The sequence below is a fragment of the Dasypus novemcinctus genome, chromosome 11 (assembly GCF_030445035.2).
Source record: "Dasypus novemcinctus isolate mDasNov1 chromosome 11, mDasNov1.1.hap2, whole genome shotgun sequence".
In the NCBI taxonomy this organism is placed as follows: Eukaryota; Metazoa; Chordata; class Mammalia; order Cingulata; family Dasypodidae; genus Dasypus; species Dasypus novemcinctus.
Window position 1 is genome coordinate 103,995,188 of NC_080683.1, and position 13,464 is coordinate 104,008,651.

The 13,464-nt window shown below is 37.1% G+C and overlaps 1 protein-coding gene across 8 annotated transcripts in view; it reads left to right on the forward strand.

Moving 5' to 3' along the window:
- NCOA7 (nuclear receptor coactivator 7) overlaps positions 1–13,464 on the forward strand; it is a 168,810-nt gene that overhangs the window by 91,172 nt on the left and 64,174 nt on the right. The gene's annotated exons all lie outside the window — the stretch shown is intronic.

The window sequence follows — 13,464 nt, forward strand, 5'->3', positions numbered from 1 at the left end:
ACTAATATATTACACTCCTTTCTCATTTATGCTTTTATCCATACAAAGCTCTTAAGGTATTGTTTAGTAATAAGGTGTCTTTATGTATATATATATTTTTAAAGATTTATTTTATTTTATTTATTCCCTCCCCCCACTTGCTTGCTGTCTGCTCTCTGTGTCCATTCACTGTGCGTTCTTCTGTGTCTGCCTCTCTCTCTTTGTTGTGTCATCTTGTTGCATCAGCTTTCCGTGGGCGGGGGCCAGCCTGCCTATACAAGGAGGACCTGGGACGAGAACCCAGGGCCTCCCATATGGTAGATGGGAGCCCAATCGATTGAGCCACGTCTGCTTCCCAAGGTGTCTTAATATATTTTTAACAAATAAATTTTATTGATACATATTAATAGAGCATACAGTTCATCCGAAGTGTCAATATATTTTTCAAAGTTACCTATTAATTTATAGTTAAATCTGACACAAGTATGTCAGAGAGCTTGTATATGTATCGTGAGAGATTCAGTCCATATTACAATATCAAAATATGTTAATAGCATGAAATACATCCCCAAATACTTATATATTAAAAGAATGCATTGTTCCTTTATCTTAGAGTACATCTTTGTTTCCAAGAAGGTAGAGATAGAAATGGAGTTTTTAAAATATGGATAATGTCTAAGTGTAGGGAAGTTCCTCAACTGAAACAGAGCTATGCAGGTGTAAGACTGGAAAGAGATGGAGAAATTGTATAAATAAGGAAAGTAATATTAAATTGGATTAAAATATAAATTATATAAAGTATTAATGTAAAGAGCCAATACCAAGAACCCTGCATAGTGAAGCAGAAATTTTGAGAGGATTGTACTTGGGAGTTTATTATATAACACGTTTTGTAATATCATAGTCAAAGATTTAGAAAAAACCCTTGCAGTGTGAGGAAAGAATTTAGGTTTTCAGTAACAAATCCCAATGTCTATATTAATCTTATCAAATCACAGTTTTCTCTCTTGAATTTAAAAGAAATTAAATAGCAAAATAAATGTAATTCCTTACTTTTGTTATACATTTTTGTTATTGTTGTTTTTTCACCACACCATAAAAGTAATCAAATAGTGAGCAATTTCTTTGATGGCAACTCAGGCACTTTTTGTTACATAGGTTTATTTTTCTTATTTTTTTAAAACCACATGAAAGTTTCCATAATTGTCTTTTGTCCTTGTTTCACACAGTAAGTTCAGAGGGCCAAGGTTATGTTATTTTGCTAAATTATTTCCCAAACATAAGTAAGTATGTCAGGCCGCAAACATATTGGCATTGCTTTTCTACTCAAAGATAACAATCTTTCTGGTATTTTAGCTCTCAAAGGGTCAACGGTTTTCGAAAATGGACTTTGATGTGGAAAGATGTCAAGAATTGAATTAACTGTTAAATTTTTCTTACCCAGCAGAATGTAAAGAAAACATGAGGGATTTGGGTATAAAATAAATTGAAGTTAATTATTAGGACAGAAATAGTTAGGCCTGTGTTTCCTTGAGGGCAGTAAGGAAGTCATACCGTGCATACTGAAGTGAGGAGCAGGACAGACTGATGGTGTGGCCCCAGCATGCCGAAGATTTGACTGAAGAGCAGAAAGAGATGAGAGAGAGAGAGGAATGACAGGTATGGGAGCAGGAATGAGTGTAAGAATCAAAGGCATTCTTGGGAGAAGAGACCAAAACCAATAGAAGTAGGAATCAAAGATAGTATGTAGAAGGTGGCTTTAATGAGCTAAAACTCATATTTGAATTTAGAAATTGAGAGAGCTCACCATATTTAGGCAGCATTCAGGGAAAGACACAGCACTTAACTAGATTGTGGCAAGTGTTTGCAGGTCATGATGGAAAAGGGGGAAAATCTCTAAAACAAATGTTGCTTACAAAGAAGAAAAAAAAAACAGCCCCAGAGGAATTAAAATCTTCTTCAGAATTTTGAAGTGAAAATTGTTTTTCAGTTCAAAGACAAGACATTGCAGACATATAAGGTCTCAGGAAGCATACTGTATTAGTCAGGATTCTCCAGTAAAAGAGAAGAATAAATATATTAAGAGATTTATTTTAGACAGTTAGTGCACTTAGTTGTGGGGACTGGCACATCCAGATTCTGTAGGTCAGACCAGAGGCTGGAGATTCTGGAAAGTATTGTGTTGAAGTCTTAAATCCAAATTTCTTCAGGGAAGCTGTCAGTTGGAAATTCCTGTAAGAAATAATATTAAAGTTTTGAGTCCAAAATCTTATTAGAGTTCAGCTGGCTGGAAACTCAAAGAAGAGTAGAGGGTGAAATCTTGAGGAAGTGTTTCTTTTTCTCTCTGGAGCCCTCAGTTCTTTGATCTTAAGGCCTCCAAACAATTGATTGGATGAGACTTGCTACATTATTGAGGGTCATCTCCTTTACTTAAAGTCAACTGATTGTAGATGTTAATCCCATCTACAAAATATCTCCATAGCAACATCTGTGTCAGAGTTTGACCAAGCAGCTGGATGCTATAACCTAGCCAATCTGACACATAAAATGAACTGGCACACATATCATAACTTTCTTGAAACTAATTTGCTGAAAGTCAGAGATGTTCTTGTTTACCTATGACATGACATAGTCCTCAAGTATGAAAAACATAATTTTATAATTGGTAGTGACCTTTACAACTAATGAAGCATTAAGTAAAAAAATACATAACCATCTATTCAACAAATGGTGCTGGGAGAGCTGGATATCCATTTTCAAAAGAAAGAAAGAGGACTCCTATGTCATACTTTATATAAAAATTAACTCAAAATGAATCAAAGGCCTAAATATAAAAGCTAAATCCATAAAAATCATAGAAGAAAGAAGAAAACATTGGGGAAAACCTTCAAGATCTTGTGTTAGGAGGTAGTTTCTTAAACTTTATACCCAAAGCATGAGCAACAAAAGAAAAAAAATAGATAAATGGGACCTCCTAAAAATTAATTACTTTTGTGCTTCAAATGACTTTGTCCAGAAGGTGAAAAGGCAGCCTACTCAATTGGAGAAAATATTTGGAAAACATATATCCAATAAGGGTTTAATTTTCAGGGTATATAAAGAAATTATACAACTCAACGACAGAAAGACAAGCAACCCAATTAGAAAATGGACAAAAGCCTTGAATAGACATTTCTCCAAAGAGGAAATACAAGTAGCTAAAAAGTACATGAAAAGATGTTCAACATCACTAGCTAAAAGGGAAAGGCAGATCAAAACTACAATGCATATCATTTCATTCCTTATAGAATGGCCATAATTTAAAAAAAAACAAACAGAAAACTACAAGTGTTGGAGAGGATGGTGAAAAATATACTTCACTGTTGCTGGAAATGTAGAATGTTGGAGTCTCTGTGGAACACAGTTTGACAGTTCCTCAAGAAGCTAAATGTAGTTATGCTATATGATCCAGCAGTCTGCTACTAGGAATATATATATTCAAAAGAACTGAAAGCAGTGATGCAGGCAGACATTTGCACACTGATAATCATAGCGGAATTATTCACAATTGCTAAAAAATGGTAACAACCCAAGCGTCCATCAATCTATGAAGAGATAAAATGTGGTAAATGCATATGATGGAATACTATTCAACTGTAAGAATAAAAGAAGTTGGGCTGAATGTGACAACATAGATGAACCTTCAAGATATTATGTTAAGTGAAATAAACACAAAAGGACAAATATTGAATAGTCTCACTAATATGAAATAAATGCAATGAGTAAACTCATAGAGCTAAAATATGGAGTATGGGTTACCAGGAGATAGAATGAGGGTTGAAAATGGGAGCAGATGCGTATGTCTGTAGAAGTTCTAATGAGGCTGATCGTAAATGTTCAGAAATATATAGTGAAGGTGGTAACACATAATAAGTAATAGTAACACCATTGGTTTATAATGAGTATAAAGAACATTGCTGATTTATAAATGTGATTGCAGGTGAAAGGGGTAGTTAGAGTCGTAAATGTCAATAGAAAGTGAGAAGATAATTTTAGGACTATAACTTAGTGAACTCTGGTGGATGAGGATTGTGGTTAAGAGTACAAATACAAGAATATTTTTCCATGAACTTGGACAAATGTACACCACTATTACATGGTAAGAATGTGGTGATGTAAGGGGAAATATAACTAATGTAACTTATGGACTATAACAGTGATAATGTAATATTTTTGCATCAAAGGCAACAAAGGTACTAAGGGCTAAGAAGGGTCAACAATAGGGCCATATAATGTAGTATGAGATTTTTCTATTTGGAATACTGAAAACATTCTAAAATTCACTGTGATAATAACAGCACAACTCTATGATGATTACTGAAAGTCACTGAGTGCACACTTTGGATGAATTGTACAAGGCATAGGACTGTATAAAACAGGAACCCTGTGGTAGATGGTGGACTGTGGATAATAGTACAAAGATGAGAATGTTCTTTCATGAAATGTAACAAATGTACAATATTTTTTACATGGCGTTAATAATAGGATGGCTTATGGGAAAAATACACCTAATACAAGCTAAGGACTATAGTTAATAGTAATATTTTGATGTTCTTTCATCAGTTGTAACAAATGTACCACAACAATGCAAGGTGTTGGTGATGGGGCGATGTATGGGAATCCTGTATGTTATCGTGATTGTTTTGTAAACTTACAACTTCTCTAATAAAAAAATACATAACTATTGTATTTATGGTTACAAGTTTGAATGTAAAGACCTAAAAATTCTTAAAACTCAAGTTCTAAGCCCCCATTTATATAATAATCAGCTAGTTTTATAATCAGATTAAAGTAATAAATAATGAGAAATGGGAGTGGAAAAGAGAGCAACGAGTAATGATCTCAAATCCGTCTTAAACAGAAGGAAATCAGACTTTGCATATCCCATGTAGTACATCTCCATCTCCAGCACTCATTAATATTTTATATTCTAAAGAATCCTGTGTTTATGGCCCCATATTACCAAAGGACCAGAGAAGACCTGAGACATAAAACATATCTATGGAGTAGAAAGACATTTCCTTTTCTTAGGATTTGGCAGATTCTTATGCCCTTAGAAGGAACTCTGGGTGATTTTTTTGGCCTCAGTGGACTGCTGGTACTTTTTTCTCTCCCCTGTTCTGTTCAGCATTGTCACTGTTGACTTTTCCATCTACACAGGTTGCAAAATCTGCCAAAAATATTAAGAATGTGGTATAATCTTCTTCCATAAAGGAATTGTTCCAAAGGAAAAAATGGGGTTTAGAGTCTAGAATGTCAGAGTTATATTTTCTTAGAAATTCCAGTCACTAAGAAGTGTGGATGTCTACAAATAATTAACACTGAAACAAACATCCCTGAGTATAGTCCAACTATATCAGTAATCACCTTAAATGTGAATGGTCTAAATATACTATTGAAAAAACAGAGCCTATCAGAGTGAATAAAATAACAAGATCCAACTATATGTTGTCTATAAGAAATCCACTTTAAATATTATGATGCAGATTATTAAGTAAAGCAGTGCCAAAAGATATACTGTGATAACACTACTCAAAAGAAAGCTCAAGGAGCTATAGTAATTTCAAACAAAGCAGATTGATTTCCAAGCAAACAAAATTTTCAGGGATAAAAAGGAGTACTACATAATGATAAAGAGGTTCATTCTCCAAGAAGACATAACAATCTTTAATGTATATGTGCCTAACAATTGAGCATCAAAATACATGAAGTAAAAACCGATAAAATTGCAAGGCGGAATAGACAAATCCACTATTAAAATTAGAGAGCGCTAATACCATACTTAATGGTGAGAAACTAGATTGTCTCCTAAATTCAGGGACAAGATGCATCCCTCTTGCCACTCTATAACTGCAGCATTGTATTGGAAGTCCTAGTTAAGGTATATGGAAGGTATGTAGGTTGGGAAGAAAGAAATAACAGTCTTTGTTGACAGATGATATGATTATTGACGAACATCCTTTCCTAGGTCTGGTGGTTATTGTACAGCTGTCCCTCAAGAAGCACTATTCCCCTTTCCTCTCACAACCCGGCACTCTTATTATCACAGAATATTATAAAGCATTCTTAGGGCAAAAAAGTTAAGTCACTGAACTTTTAAAAAAAAAAAACTGTTGTACTAAAAGTTTGAGCTAAGAATCGAATCCTATTATCATAGTGGTCTGCATAATGCAAATCTTGTTCTCTAGTTAATTGGTTGTATTATATCATACTTGCATTATGGAAAATATCACTCTAAAATAAAGCCTCTATGGTTTGGGCCAAGGGAAGGACAACAGAGATTAGATTAAATATGGTCAGTGATTTTTTAAAAACTTTTAATTGTAGTAACATACACAACTCAAATTTTCCCATTTTAACCACTTAAAAGTGTACAATTCAGTAGTAGTAATTACATGCCCAATATTGTGCTACTATTACCCCCAACTTGTCCGTGATTTTTAAGTTCTGAAAAAATCAAATCAGAAATGAACTGGGGAGGATACAAGGAAAAAATCATGCTAATACCAAACTGGTACGAGAATAATATAGTCAAGTCTTTTTGTAGGGCACTGTGGCCATTTTTGTGCAAAAGCCACTTGCATATCCTTTGTCCTAACAGTTATTTTGCAGAAATTAATCTTAAGGAAACAACCTACAAGCATATTAGAATATTTAACCACAGTGACTATAACTATGTTCAAAATGGTTTGAAAATAAGAATAATATAAATGACATAAAATGGAATATCAAGTGCCACTTTTAAATGATATAGAAAAAGCTAACATGGGAAATTTTCACACAACGTTTTTATCATAGCACAACAGGTTGGCAGTATTGTGTAGATTACGATTTCTTTTTTTTTTTTCTTCAGAATTCACCCACATACAAATAAAAAGGGAAGTGGAGAGTTTCCGGAAGTATATTCACCAGAATGCAAACAGTGGTTCTCTCTGAATTGGGGATAAACTAGGTGATTTGTATGCTTTTTCCTTTTTTGTTCATCACTTTTTAAAATGACCATATATAGTTTCGAATGAAAGTTGAAATTTTCCCAGTTGAGTCCTTGATTCATTTGTAAAAAGAAAAAAAAAACATTTTGAAAAGAACATTTGGAGCAAGGAAAGAGGGTTGAGGAAGAGAAGCAGCACAGAGCATGTGGAAGAGCAAGAGGAACCTGTTGGAATGAGTGTCACCCTGTGCTAGATGCTCTACTTGATTTAGTGTACTTCTCAGCAGGATCTTGAAAGGGGGGTGGCAACCTGTTTTATGATGAGGAAAACAAGAGACTGAGGAACCAGCCAAGGTCGCATTGCCTGTCAGCGTGGAGCAGGGATTCGTGCCCAGCTCTTTGGCACTAAAGCCTGAATGAAACCTGTGTACTTGATTCTGCTTCCCCCAAATCTACTCTGAGAAAAATAAGCCAAAAGATAAGTAAGATTAAAAAATTGTAGTGTCATCTCTGTTGCCCCAAGAGCTTTGTTATTTCATAGTAAGGAGGAAAAAGTTCACTATAAATGGACTTTTCCTTTTCCCCTGAGCTATGATTGAACAATGATAAGGTTGAAATTCAACCTTAGGTCTCTGGGGTTAACCACTAGACCTAGTTAAATATGTATTAATAGTTATACTCAAAACACTCATTGGATTTCTGGTTAAAGTAAATTGAGTTCTGATGACACAACCCAAAGAGCCTGAATCCTTAGATACAGAGTCAGTTTCACCAACACCTAAGATTAGTTCTCATTCCACAAACGTTAGAGGCCCTGCCTCAGTCTCAGTGCTTTCTGGGTTCTGAGGTAAGGCACTCCGTAAGATCAACAACTTCCGTGCCTGGGAGGCACTTGCACTTTAGATTTTAGAGCTCTAGAGCCTCTGGCCTACCAGTGTCAGGATAAAATGCAAAGGTCAGAAGGAAGTCCAGAGTTCACTCCCCAAGAGCTCCTGCCCTTAGGAGGAGAAGGCTGGTCCAGACATATCTTTTTGGGGGGTTTTATCCTAACACCTTCTGATTTAAGTATGCCAGAAGGTGTCCTTAAAATGTTAAATGGCGATATTGAATATTTTAGTTAGGCTCCTTACTGAGGTGGACCAGTTATTTGAGAAGTGTGTGTCACCCAGAGAGAGTATGTTTTTTATTCAAGCAAATAGAAATCTAAATTTTCTTCAGAGACATTTATGACTTTATTTTTCTACTTTTAAATCTATAATCCACCTCAATTGGTAGGAGAGTGATCTAGAATTTTCTTCAAATCTTAGCCACTATTTACCCAATATTATTTGATAACAATCCTTGAAGTTTCTTTAGCTTACTTCTTGCTGTCAGGACTGCTTTCCTTCAATTGCTTTATCTACAGTAAATCTCTGTAGGGCCCAGTTTGTATTACCATTTTGCAGCCAGGGAAACTGAGTCTTTGATTAAGGAAAGCCAGTTGTCCTAGGTGAAAAGCAGACCAGGACTGTCATTGACCTCAGGTGAAGCCTCTTCTCTAACATGAAGTTATATATTAATATATATGGAAAGCACCGTCCTTTTTTCACTGAAATACAATGGCATTTTAATTTTACACTTAATTCCTTCAGTTCAGTTGTTTTTTGGTTATTTCAACAGAATGTTGGTTGTTTTTATTTTAATTATATATATATATTTATATTTCCCTCCCCTCTCCCCCCCAGTTGTTGGCTCTCTGTGTCCATTCGCTGTGTGTTCTTCTGTGACCGCTTCTATCCTTATCAGTGGCACCGGGAATCTGTGTTTCTTTTTGTTGCGTCATCTTGCTGTATCAGCTTTCTGTGTGTGCGGTGCCATTCCTGGGCAGGCTGCACTTCTTTTCGCACTGGGTGGCTCTCCTTATGGGGCGCACTCCTTGCACATGGGGCTCCCCTACACAGGGGACACCCCTGCGTGGCAGGGCACTCCTTGCGCGCATCAGCACTGCGCATGGGCCAGCTCCACACGGGCCAAGGAGGTCTGGGATTTGAACCATGGACTTCCCATGTCAACAGAATGTTTTAATTGCTATGGCTTTATATAAGTATTGTAACATCAAGAGAGTGTTCCTACCCTCATTTCTCTTTTAAAAATAATTTTGGATAGTCTTACATATTTATGCCTCAAGAGAAACCTAGTTATCAGTCTGTCAAGTTTCCCTTCTCCAAAAGATTTATGTTTTTTATTTAAGGTACATTTAGTTTAAAAATTAATTTGAGGGGCAAGTGAAGTATTTAAAAGAGTGAGATTTCATATTTAGGGATATTATATGTCTTGCCCTTTACTTAAGCTTCCATTTACATACCTCAGTAAAGCTTTTTACTTTCGTTTATACATACTTTGCCATTGTCTTACTGTATTTATCCTAGGTTTTTTATAGCTTGATACCACTGTACCTGGGATTGTTCCCATTACATTTCTATTGCAAGTTTCAAGGAAGGTGATTGATACTTGTATCTGGCTACCTTACTGAACAGTTTTCATGAATTCCTGACGTTTTTATGATAGTACTATTCTAAATAAACAGTCTGCTAGTCAAATTTTCATTTCTTTTTTTTTCAGTATTTAAACTCTCTTATCTGTTGCTTTGATTAGACATGATAGAACAAAGTTGGATAGAAACCAAGACAGTGGGAATTCTTGTTTTGATATTGGTTAGTGTTTTACTTTTTGTTTTATTATTTTTAAATTTATATTTTGAAATATTTTCAAGCTTAAAAAAAGGACAAAAATAATACAAACCTCATACAGAGAGCTCCAAAGTACCCCTAACCTCCCAGATACCCAGATCACCAATTTTAACATTTTACCACATTGCTGTATCATTTACTCCATCATTTGTCCATCTATTTGTCTTTCTATTTATGAACCCATTTTCTGGACACTTGAAGTAGGTTGTATACATCATGGTCCTTGAACACTTACTATTACCATGTTCGTTACCTAAGAACAAAGATATTCACTTATCTATCCACCTTAAGTACAGTTATCAAGTTCAAGAAATTTAACATTGATATAAAACTTACAGTGTATAGTTTTTTCATATGCACCAATAATGTCCTTTTGCGCCTTCTCTCCCTTCTTAGATCCTATCCAGGATCATGTATTGCCTTTAATTGTCATTATTTCCTTTGTTGCTCCTTTTTATTTCTCTTTTCAATTGTGGAAACACATATACAGCATAAACTTCCCATCTCAACCTCACATTGGTTTTTAAGGCTGTGATAAATTAAAAATAAGGTTTATAGATGTTCCAAACTGAAACTTGACTATTTGTCTGCCTAGCAGGGATAAAGGATCCCCCTGGGCCTCTCTTCCTTTTATTCAGTACACATTCACTCAATATCTACTCCATAAATACCACATATGGTGCTAGATTCTTGATGAAAACTTAAGAGTGCATCTCCTGATATTACTTTTAATTTTCAATATTTGCTTTTGGTTTCTGATATAAGGGCTCAGCTCAGTTTACACAAGGATGCTTGAGGGGAGTTTGGGTGGTGCTTAATTTTGACCGAGATCGTTGATGAACAGGTGGGTGCCCCGTGTACAATCGTGCACAGGTGCCGGGCATCGCCTCTTCATCCTTGGAATTTCCAGACTGTCTCCGGTGTGCCTGCAGTACTTGTACATTCATCCCTACCACACAGCTGGTTTTCATGACCTTACATACTTGTGGTTTGGCTTTGCATCACGTCATGTTTGCTTCCATGTTTAATTTACTGGAGTGGTAGTTATCATGCCCAGAAGCCTTACAAGCTTTGCAGGAACTGCCTTCCACAGCACAACAAGAGATAAAAGGAATGGCTGGAGCTTGTACAGTGCCTGTGGGTATCCGTCCCTCTGCACACCTTGGGAGCTTTCGTCCCTAAAGCTGTGTGCAGGGCTCACTGGTGCCTTAGTTCAGGCTGTGTTTGGGTGATTAACCAACCCCCGCAGATCCAGAAAGGACATCATGAAGTCATTCAAATTGTTTCTTCATGGGGAAATTGCTTTTGTTATATATTCTTTGGGGTTGTGTTGCTTTTTCTGAAGCATATTTCTAATGAATATCAGACTAACTAAAAAGTCTTCATCATGGTAAGGAAGCTCCCTTCTATTCTGAGTTTTCTAACAGTTGGGTTTTTTTGTTGGTTTAGTGTTCTTTCTTTAAAGAATAATAATGGCTATTTAGTTTTACCAGATGCTTTTTTGGCAGGTATTGGACTGTTCAGAAAAGATTTTTCTCCTTTTAAAAGTTATCTATCCCTCTGGCAGTTGGCAGTTCTGGAATTAAATCTTCTTGGCCGTGGTTTACTAGTCTTTTAACAGACTCTTCACATTGCTCTCTATTTCTGATAGCATTTGTCGAGCACTTGGTCTTTGCCAGGCTCTGAGATAAATACTGTGTTTATCATCACATTTAATCCTCTGAATATTGTTATGAGGTAGTTTCTCATGTACAGATGAGAAAATTGAGCCACAAAGATTTTAGGTAACATCAGACTGCCATGAGAAAGTGTCAGTGCTGATAGAAAAACCTGGTTTATTTTGACCCCCAAACCAAATTCTAATCAGAAAGGTGTTTGGAGACGTTAGGGAGATGGTGCATGACTTGCTTTCATGGCTAGTGTCATCAAGCTCTCACAGAAGAGGCAGCACTTCCCAGTGTAGGGATATGTCTGTCATTGGAAGCAGATCCTGCTACTCATAAACCAGAAATGCCACTTTGCTTCTCTGAATCCCCTCATTTGGATGCCATGGAAACCATCCGCCCTGGACAAGGGTTGAGGGCACTGGACTGCCAGCCCCGTGCACCATGTTCACACTGTCCTAATATAGACTTGGAGCAGAAAGCCTTGATTTTTCAAGGGAAGTGAGGAAAAAGGGGAAACACCCACACTGAGTACATATAAGACCAGGGCAGATGGGGTCCTGGTGGAATTTGAAAAGCTGATCATTTGGAAAAGTGCTGTTTGTATTTGTTTAGATAATTGGTAACAATAGAAAAACAGGTCCTTACTGTATTGCCTGTCCTTTTAGGTGTATGTAGAAGTTATGGAATCCAGATCCAGGGAATTCACAGCTCTCTCTTCTGTTTCTATTTTCAAGTATAATAATGAATAATGACCACTGTCCTGACTTCACTTGGTCCCCAGTGGTCTGTGACAGGAACCAGATGCTCCGGTTTGAAAGTCATTGGTATTTTCTCATGCTTGCCCATTTTTTTCAGAACCAGAACATCTAATCAGTGCTTCCTTCTTTACCACCATCACCCAACACCCTCCCACACTCACTAGTCTCATCTGAGATCAAGATCCGAATCTTCAAATATTCCCTCTTTGAATCTCAACTTCTTTTCCTGTCTTTTCCCATTAATCTCTTCTCTATCTGTGGTAGACATACTAGTGGCCCTTCCAGAAATGTCCACCTCCTAATCCTGGAATCTGTGCGTATGCTAGGCTGCATGGCAAGGGACATTTAAGCAGGCTAATCAGCTGATCTTAAGGAGGCTTCCTGGTTTATCCAGATGGACCCACTGTAACCCAAGAGTCCTTAAAAGTGAAAGGAGGCTGAAGAGAGAATCGGCGATGGCAGCATGCAGTCACTGGCTCTGAAGAGGGAGGAAGTGGCACAAAGCCCAGGAATGTGGACAGCTTCTAAAAGCTGGAAAAAGCAAGGGAACAGGTTCTCCCCTAGAGCGAATAGAAGGGAAGTCAGCCCTGCTGACATCTTGATTTTAGCCCTGTGAGACCCATATTAGACTTCTAACCTACAGAAGTCTGAGAGAATAACTTTGCATTTACTTTTAACTCTAAGCCACTAAACTGATGGCGATTTGTTAGAGCAGCAATAGGAAACTCATCAGCCATGTTCCCCAGGATGCCGTTCTCCTTACGCCTCCATCTTACAGCCCCTCCCCCACCACTGGGCTGACGTCAGCTGCCATGCCCTGCTTGGCTGATCCTAAGATCCTCAGGAGGCCATTTCATCAGTGCATTTGTTTTGTCTTTAGACAGCCTCTCACACTGGTATTGAGATGCCACCTCTGGGAAGAACTCTCATTGCTGTTTCTTAACAGTCCCGTTATCAAAACATTTTTCCATAGTAACACTTCAAAATTTCATTATTCATATCTTGCCGTCACCCCATTATATATTAGCAGATGACTGTACCCCCACTTTACTGATAGGGTCAACATCATCTGTCTCGGGCTCCCTCAGTTTCCCTACTTTTCACCCCAGAAACGCTCTATGATCTCCCGGTGACCCATTCTCAGGTTTCCTTGTCTCAGCCCCTCTGCAGCATTTGACAGGTCAACTCCATCTTCCTCTATTTAACTTTCTTTCCATGGCTTCTGTGACATTACATTTTTTTAAGTAAAATTTTATTGAAATATATCATACATACACGCACATATATAAAGAATAAGTGTAGGGAAGCAGACTTGGCCCAATGGACAGGGCGTCCACCTACCATATGGGAGGTCTGCAGTT